The sequence below is a fragment of the Lactuca saligna genome, chromosome 9, assembly GCF_052625555.1.
Source record: "Lactuca saligna cultivar CGN05327 chromosome 9, ASM5262555v1, whole genome shotgun sequence".
NCBI classification, from domain to species: Eukaryota; Viridiplantae; Streptophyta; class Magnoliopsida; order Asterales; family Asteraceae; genus Lactuca; species Lactuca saligna.
Genome location: NC_136425.1, coordinates 139,787,381 through 139,797,500, shown reverse-complemented (window position 1 = coordinate 139,797,500; position 10,120 = coordinate 139,787,381).

Sequence of the window (10,120 nt, the reverse complement as noted above, 5' to 3'; positions counted from 1 at the left end):
CAAGTCGCGATAACACTCCGATACAAGTGTTTGGAGGGACCCGGGTGGCGTTTAGGGACATGAATGATGCGAGGGACTTGGGAAATGAGTTGGGACTTCAAAGGAACACCCTTTTATGGGAGTTTACGGCCAAAACACCCATCACCATGTGTTTACGGCCGTAAACTCATGATGGGTGGTTTATGGTGCAAATTGGACTTCCAACACTAAGGGGATAATTTCTAGACTTGGTTTAAGGACTTGAAATGATTGTAAAACATCAAATAGACCCACTTATGGGAGTTTACGGCCTAGCATGGCTCCATGGCCGTAAACTCCTATTTTTCCAAGAAAATGATGTTAAATGGTGCTAGAGCAAATCACATGTGATTAATAGAATTATTCCAAGGCCTATCATGAGTTTGCATGGGACATTTGAGGGGTTTATGGAGTTTACGGCCCATGAGACCCTCTCATGGCCGTAAACTCTTCTATAGAGTGCTACAAAGTGTTTCAAGACCTAAAACTTGCATAGAAGGACTTCTAAAATTCATTCCAAGGCTTTAGGGGTGGTTTAAGGCCATTTTAACATGTGTTTATGAGTTTACGGCCAAAGGCTATGTGATTAGGCCGTAAACTCTAATATGTAATGTGTTTGATGTGTTTAAGGCCTCCAAACCATTTTTAGATGATTCTAGGATTTACCACAAGGTCATTGGTTGAGTTTCAGGGCATTTGGACATGTTTTAGGGCACTTAATCCCCCTTTTAGAGGAGTTTACGGCCCAAGCACATACCTTGGCCGTAAACTCTTATTTGTCCCCCAAAAATGATGTTTCAAGTGTCTAAATGCAATTACCAAGGTTCTATAATCCATAACTAAGTCATATAAGTGATTTGGAAGGGTTTAAGGGCATGAAAACCCTAATTATATGAGTTTACGGCCCAAGAATGATCCTTGGCCGTAAACTCCTTCAAACATCACAAACTTCATGTTTTAATTGTTTAAAGTCCATATCTTGAAGTCCCTTGGCCATATCTAAAGTCCAAATGAGCTTAGGAAGGAATTTAAGGGCTAAAAACCCTTCAAAATGGTGTTTACGGCCTAGGTTGCTTCCTCGGCCGTAAACTCTGTCACACCCCAAAACCGGAACGGCGAAAACGTTCTGGGGTGGATGACGTCATGTCAAGTATCACAACACATGCATTATAGTAATCAAAGTACAACAAAACATTGCATTAATAGTAATAGTTTTACAAGGTTACATTACAACAATTTAAAGTAATACGAGTAATAGAATAAATACAGCGTAGTACTAAGCTATCTTCATCAACAGCTCCGGGGATGTACCTGTCTAATGCTAACCTGAGAATACAAGTTATTTGAAAAGCGAGTATCAACATTTTTACAATGCTGGTGAGTTCATAAGTATTTAGTGTCATTTAGTCAAATAACTTTATAAAGCAGTAGTTTAATTGATTTCAGTGTATTAGTGTTCTTTCCAGAAAATCCTATATTTTCTTTAATAAAAGCAGCCTTCTACCAAGACTGGTCAGTGTAATGTGGTAAGAAGAAGTTTCCCTTAATTGCTAATAATATCAAAATACTGAATTTGATTATTAAAGAACGCAGAGGCATCAGGGAATAACATATGCCTCAGCAGTGAGGACTGCTGACTAAGGCAAAAGAGTCATAGACTCCAGGAAAGAATCGAACTAACGACACGCCTAGTTCAGTCTAACAAATGGAGATACAGACCCCCGAAGGTACCAAATGAAATGTACAACTGGTAAGGTCTAAAACAGTGAACGCAGACCGATGACAATACCAAATGGAAGGTACATCTTGCAAGGTCACAACAATGAAGATAGACCGCAGACGATACCAAATGAAAGGTACATCTCGCAAGGTCAAAACAGTGAAGACAGACCACAGACGATACCAAATGAAAGGTATATATTGAAAGGTCAAATAGCGATAACAGACCCCAGACGGTATCAATTGAAAGATACATCTAGCAAGGTCAAAACAATGTGACTCTGAAAAAGGTGACATCAGATACCGATGTTAAACACGACTTTTGGTCGCACCCGATTGAGTTTCTGTCACCCGACGAGGATATTTCTAAAACTCATGAAATAAATGTTTTGGGCTAAATTCATGAGTTCCTTAATGATTTGGACCCTCAATGAATGATAATAAACATATAATTTTTGTTAACTAAGCCCAAAAACAAAAATCGGGACATTTCGATCTCCGACGAGTTTTACGGGTAGAATGGGTTTTCGGCGATGAACAACTTCGGGTTGTTACAATTTTCCTCAAGAATAAGATGCTTATATAGTTATACAATTAGGGTAAATCCTAATTTTCATGACTTTCCATTTCCTTGGATCCATGGGTTCAAATACACCATGGAGCATCCATGGACCATCATATGGGTTTTGGCCCAACTAGATAATCCATGGAGCATTAGCCCACTATACAAGTATGGATGATTTACACAATCAACCCATATATTTAATTAGTCTTCTTTTGATCAATCAATTAATCCTAGATTAATTCTTGATCAATACTAATTAAATAATCTCATTATTCTTATTATTAATATACTAGAACTTATAATATATTAATAACCATAAGTGTTTTATTTTTCTCATTTAGTCTATCCAAGTGCATGATGGTATGCAACCCAAATGGACCATGCCGGGTCGGGTCAAGTTTTACCAATTATAGTTATGGACTTAGACATTAATCCAACAGTCTCCCACTTGGATAAGTCTAAAACTATTATTGCGTATGACTTCAGGAACCAACTGGCAATCGTAGCTCTCAAAAGCTTCTGTCGAACTCTGACCTTGTCGATAAACGCTGACCTTTGTCAATGACTTCTCCATTAGATAAGGGATCATATATTCCTCCATTCTAGATATCATATGGACTGAGACATGGATTATAATCATTCTCTCTGTCCATTAGTTGTTTCCCGATTTCCGATTTATGACGACTGACTAATTGAACAAATCAAATCAGTCCTGGCCCGGCCGAGCACTTCCATTTGTCATCATCAAATCATCGAGGGGCCCACAGATATCGCTTTTATCCCGAAGGTAAAAGGAATGGATAAACTTCGATTCATATGGCTTGTTCTACTACTTGTTGAATCATACACAAAGACACGTTTTATAGCACCGAGTTACCAAATGCGGTTTCGTGCAATCAATGTACAACCAACTCATAGTAACAACTCATATCTCTAGGTTTGAAGAATATAAGATATTATCATCTCATGATCACTCGTGATAAAATCCATGAAGTGATTCCAATGAGCGCGGGTTGAATCCAATACTTAGAACTTATGAGCACTCATGAGTGTTGTAGCCATTTGTCCAACACCTTAGACCTCTACAAGCTAACCCATGACAGTCTTAATTCATATCTACTTCCAACATATGACCGACTGTGGATGGGTTGAATAACTTAGTCATTCCGGAAGAATAACCTAGTTTATTCGGGAAGTCAAAACATGCAAAGTGCAACACAATAATAATTGAATCCAATATGGTCTCAGAACTTATGAATATAAATAAAACACCTTTTATTTATCACCATATGATTACACATTATTCATTGTATACTGTTTCAGCTATCAACATTATTCTTGGATTTAAAAGAATAGTTGTCCCATGCTCCAAGCATGTACACTATGTTTTTCTAAACACTAGTCATGCCATACACCAAGTATGCATACTATGTTTGTCTATGATCTTTATTTTGTGAACTAGATCAAATGAACATAACTTCAATAATTCTCTTTTCACACTCCCAAAGCCTTACTGTAAATACAAGAATTCCAAATTCATGTCATTTACTGAAATCTGTTAGATTCTAAACTTTATATGCATTGATCCTCTTGTAACGATTATACACAAATTCAGAAAGACTTGGCAACAATCATTACAGAGTATTCTAAAGGAGATCAGCTCCTTAGAAACATCCTTCTTGCGTTAAGTTTCCTAATCTCAAACAAATTGAAAATTCTAACTTTGAAACATTTCCAGATTCATTTTGACTGTCACTTCTGAACAAGAGTTGCCTCCTTACAGATTATGTCAATATGCTCCTTCCAGAATTATCGCTATACTTCCAATTGTCCTTGAGCAACCAATCTTTGGTAAACCTTAGGTTGTCCTTGACAATTGTTTAATCCTTTTAGTCATATCCACTTCTAAACCTTTTCCCTTCTTAATGTGTCACACCCCAAAACCAAGAACGACGGAAACGTTCTGGGGTGGAGGACGTCATGTAAGTATCACAACACAGTAAATGTGTAACAACCCGAAATTTTCTATATCATTTTATCGTAACTCTTTCATAGTACAACTCGCGAAACTGACCGTCGTTCCGATTTCGATTTCCGATCTTTCGTTTAATTAAGTCATTATCTAGTACACATTTAAAATGACTTAATGGGTGTCTTAATACATTTAGAAATCATTTCAACACCCAACTTTAGTAATCGGAATATTTCTAGTATTTACCGTATCGGGTTACGGTAACTCAATCGGGTACGACCAAAAACCCCGTCTAACACCGGTATCGGGTAGAATTCCACCGTGTCCAAAACTTAAACACTATATAAACGTGATTAGGACTCCATTTGAAGCCTTTGGCCAATTTCTCACTAAACACTTACAACCTCTCTCCTCCAAGCTAGAATTAAGGTCCAAATCACAAGTTTAAGGCTTCAAATCTTTAAGGTAACTTCCCTAACATGTTATTCAACACCTTTAACATTCAAATTGATGAATTTAGTGAGTTTTAGGTCCAAGAACATGAGTTTACGGCCAAGGAACAAGCTTGGGCCGTAAACTCCATTAAGTGGGGTTTTAAGCCCTTAAACTCCCTCCTTGACTCCTTTGGACTTTGCATATGACTATGGGACTTCAAGATATGGACTTGGAACATTTAAAACATAACTTTTGTGTGACATAGAAGAGTTTACGGCCAAGGAACATTCTTGGGCCGTAAACTCCTCAAAAGGGGGTTTTTCATGCCCTAAAACCCTTCCAATACCTAGTTAGGGCTTTGATATGAACCTTGGACTTGATAATCTAAGCTTGGAACACTTGAAACTTGAATTTTGACTAACATAGAAGAGTTTACGGCCATAGAACATATCCTTGGCCGTAAACTCATAAATCCAAGTCAAAGATGCATCAAACACACTCAAATGGTTTGTACAAAATTCTAGAATCACATGTGATTGTCTTTAGCACCAAAAACTAACTTTTCCTAAGGTAAAAGAGAGTTTACGGCCCTAGAACATCCCTCTAGGCCATAAACTCATACAAAGGTCTTAATTGATGTCTTAAAATCATACAAATGCTTAGAAAATTGGTTTGAATCACATGTGATTACCCTAAGTAGCTTAAATCAATTTTTCAAGGTCATTGAGAGTTTACGGCCGTAAACTCAAGGAGTATGGCCATAAACTCATATTTTAAGCGTTTTAAATCCATTCCAAGTGTCCCAAGGTGTTTTGATAATAAGTTCTAACAATCCCTAAGTCCATTTAAGCCCTTAAAGCACCAAAACCTCACCCACATGAGTTTACGGCCGTAAACTCATGTATGTGGGTGTTTCAATGTTGTAAACTCATTTAAATGTTTACTTATGGGGAGTAAACTCAAGTCCTAAGTCCCTAGTGCCATTACAAATCAATAGATGTCACCCGGGTCACTCTGAACACTTGTTTTGAGGTGTTTGACCTCATTGGAGTGTAATGTTCCATATAATTAGTGAATGTATCTCTAATTGTATATATATGGACATTATAACATTTTACATAGGGTCCTCGTGAGTAATCAAACCCCGAACCGACGTCTAGCATTCAAAACCGACAAGTTTCCGAGTCCGGTGAGTTCATACCCCTACCCTTTTTCACTGTTTTCACTGTTTTCAGGGGGGGGGGGGGGACACAAGCAAAGTACAAGGAAATTCTTGTACTCAAAAACATATTTTCAAATATGTGTTTCATATTCTTATGCTTTTAAAACTGATAACTACAACTGATAACAGATCGAACATACAGGTTACATAACATATATTTGTGAAATAAGTCTTTAAACTAGTATGTTTTACAATGTATTTCACAAATGGTTTTCCACATTTTATCAGTTAAAAGCATAACATTAAAACATTTGAACATAACACCTGTACATTGTTTTATCACGTCCTCGGAGAACACTCCACCTGGATTACGCGAGTGGAGGACTACATCCATAACCAGAATCTCTGGTATTTAGAGAGCGTAACTTGAGTGTATAGATCTATACGGGGCTGACTACCCCATACCTGGCTGCTAGCTACAGCCGAACCGAAATGGTTCAAGGGTGACGAAAGTCATAAGTATATGGACGACTTATTGCCACATGTGGACTACTTATTGCCACAGGTTTCAGTCTATTGTATGGTTATGGCACTCGCAATTAGGATAACAGAGATTTACTTACAAGTAATAATGGATTACTTTATACATAGTTTACATCGTTCACATCTTTCACATCTTTTACTTACTGTAACTAACATTCAGGAAGGTACGGGACCTTCCTGGGGAAAACATGGAACCTGACCACGAATACATCTTTTACATCTTTTACATCGTTTACATAAGATACGTACATGCAGGAAAGCACGGGGCTTTCCTGGGTAACACTTACATAACTAGAAAGAGTCACAGAATGGATAACATTACATCTTTTACAACTTGTAACATACAATAAGGAAAGTACGGGACTTTCCTGGTTACACACAATAAGTAAACAGAACAGTTTAACCAGTCAGATAACCAATTGTACATTTTCATATGAGTAAACATATTTTCAGTGTACAACCCTACTATACTTTACATTTGTAAAACAATAACCAACTTTTAAGAAAATACGGGATTTTCTTGGTGTACCAAAACATTTCAGAAACAGAAAGGAAACCGAAACATTTTCACAAACAAAAACCGCTTATGAACTCACCAGCTTTATGCTGATTTTCAAACCGCTTGTGTTCTCAGGTCAACGTTAGAACAGGTACCCGAAGACCCTTTTGCTTGAAGACGGTGTACATGAAGACCCGTTACATTTTGTTTATATATACTATGTATGATAACTGTACAAACTATACTTTTGAAACATCTGTAAAACTGTTATTATGTAATGTAATGCTTGTTTTACTTTACTTACTATGTACATTGGATTTGATACTCAACGTGGAAGTCCATCCCGGAAATGTATTCCGCCTTTGGTTTTCGGGGTGTGACAGATTGGTATCAGAGCCCTTGTTTATAGTGAATAAAGTATACCAAACCTTACATGGTATAAAACTATAAACACTAAAGGGCCTAAGTGCTCTGAATTAAAAGTATCTTCAAACTATAAGTATTTTCAAAAGTATACAAGTATACCGAACCGTCGTCATCCGTAACCTCAAGTAGAACAGAACATAAGTAAATGGGTGATGTATATTACGGTTAAACCTGGGCAGTTATGTAGTCGTGTCTAGGGTCAATATGGCCTGGCCAACTATATTCATTCGAGACACGGCCAACATGTGCTTGGGAGTGACTGTGGTATATGACATGCCTAAAACTTACCCTAATATTCCAAACATCGAATCGCTGTCCTAAACAATTCATGAAATACTATGGGAGTATTTCTCGACCTCGATCCTCTGTAGTAATCCTTATTCGAGTGACTTTCCGTGATTGTCTTAGCGATAAATTATCTGTTCGATAACTCTTTCCTGCTTTATCGCTTACTCGAATCATATAACTGTCATATCTATCGATTCAATGTAGAGGACTTACCATCCTCTTTTCCTTGGTCTTATTAGATCAAGATGCCTCCCCGAAAGAGACCTAACTCAAAGAACAACAACAATCCTACCTCGCCGCCACCTCCTCCTCAGTTCGACCTAACATCGCTCCAAACAATGATGACCGCTGCAATGGTAGCAGCTATGTCCCAGATGAACCCTAGTGGTTCAGGCGGTGGTACTCAATCTCAAAACCCTGAAGGTAGCTAGGGACACCAAAGAGGGGGTTCCTATAAGGATTTCATGAATGCAAAACCAACATCTTTAATGGCGCTGGAGGTGTCATTTCTCTATCTCGATGGTTCGAGAAAATTGAGTCCATCTTCGAAATCTGTGCTTGCGCAGAATCCGATAAAGTCAAATTTGCAGCGTGTACCTTCGCGGATAAAGCCTTGACTTGGTGGAATGGCCGAGTCAAATCTCTGACCTTACCCGTAGCCAATGCCATGGGCTGGGAAGCCATGAAGGAACTCCTCATTTCCGAATACTGCCCCCGTAGTGAAATGCAGAAACTAGAGCATGAGCTCTGGAACCTGAAGATGAAAGGTTCCGATATTGCTGCATATACTTCCCGATTTGATGATCTTGCACTCCTCTGCCCGGGGTTAGTCACTCCAGAAAACAAAAAGATCGAAAGGTTCGTTTGGGGATTATCCCAACCAATAAAGAGTCATGTTTTGGCTGCTCGTCCGGATACTTATGATAGTGCCAAGACGTTAGCACAAATTCTGATTGATCACAACGATGATGTCAAGGAAATCACTACCACTTCTGAGCCGACTCAAAGGAGTGGTGAAAAGAGGAAATTCTGGAAGAAGAAGAAGGGTCAATCTTCTCAAGGATCCTCCAAGAAACAACAGATGGTAGCAGTCCATGCTGCTACTACTACTCCTGTTGTTACTGTTTCTGCCATGGGATCCACTACCTCAACTCCTACCAGTAAATATGCTGGTAACCTTCCTCAGTGTGACAAGTGTAAATACCATCATCATCCCGGTCCCTGTCGAGAATTGTCTTGTACCAACTGTGGTAAGAAAGGACACACAGTTCGGTACTGCAGAACTCCTACTCAATCAACTAACCAATCATCGGGAGCAGGTGTTAGTCAAGCCTGCTACAACTGTGGTGAAGTTGGGCACTTTAAAAGGGATTGTCCCAAGAAGTCAACTGCTGGTAACACTGGAAGAGTCCTAACCATGGGACGGGAGGAAGCAGTTGCTGATCCCACTGTTGTTTCGGGTACGTTCCCTCTCAACAACTCATATGCTAGTATTCTTTTCGATTCGGGTGCAGAAAGGAGTTTTGTTAGTCATGCATTCAAACATAATCTAAAACCAAATCCTCAACCACTAACCGAAACGTTTACCGTCGAGATGGCTAACGGTGAGAAAGAAAGTGCTAACAATATATTCATAGGCTGTACACTTACTCTGAACGATCACTCATTTCCTATAGATCTCATACCCGTTTCCATTAAGAGCTTTGATGTTATCATTGGCATGGATTGGTTGAGTCCCAATCATGCTGACATTCTTTGTTATGAAAAAGCTATCCGCCTCAACCTTCCTTCGAATCAGACTCTCATAATCTATGGCGATAAACCCAGTTCCAACCTTCATATCATTTCTTGCATCAAAGCTCGAAAACTCCTTCGAAAGGAGTGCGTTGCATTTTTAGCTCATGTGATCAACGAGAAACAAGAAGTTAGAGACCTCGCGAGCATCCCCGAAGTCTGTAACTTTCCGATGTGTTTCCCGAAGAACTTCCAGGGATTCCTCCCGAACGTCAAGTCGAGTTCCGTATTGACCTAATTCCTGGAGCTACTCCTGTAGCAAAATCCCCGTATCGCTTAGCTCCCGCAGAAATGCAGGAGTTATCCAGTCAACTCAATGAGTTACTCAGTAAAGGGTTCATTAGACCGAGTTCCTCACCCTGGGGAGCTCCGATCCTGTTTGTCAAAAAGAAAGATGGATCCTTTCGGATGTGTATCGACTATCGTGAACTGAACAAATTGACCGTTAAGAACTGATATCCTCTTCCAAGAATAGACGACCTCTTTGATCAACTCCAGGGAGCCAGCTACTTTTCTAAGATAGACCTTCGGTCAGGGTACCATCAGTTACGAGTCCAGGAGGATGACGTTCCCAAGATAGCTTTTAGGACTCGGTATGGACACTACGAGTTTGTAGTGATGCCCTTTGGTCTAACCAATGCACCGACTGTGTTCATGGACCTGATGAACCGAGTGTGCCGTCCATTCCTAGATAAATTC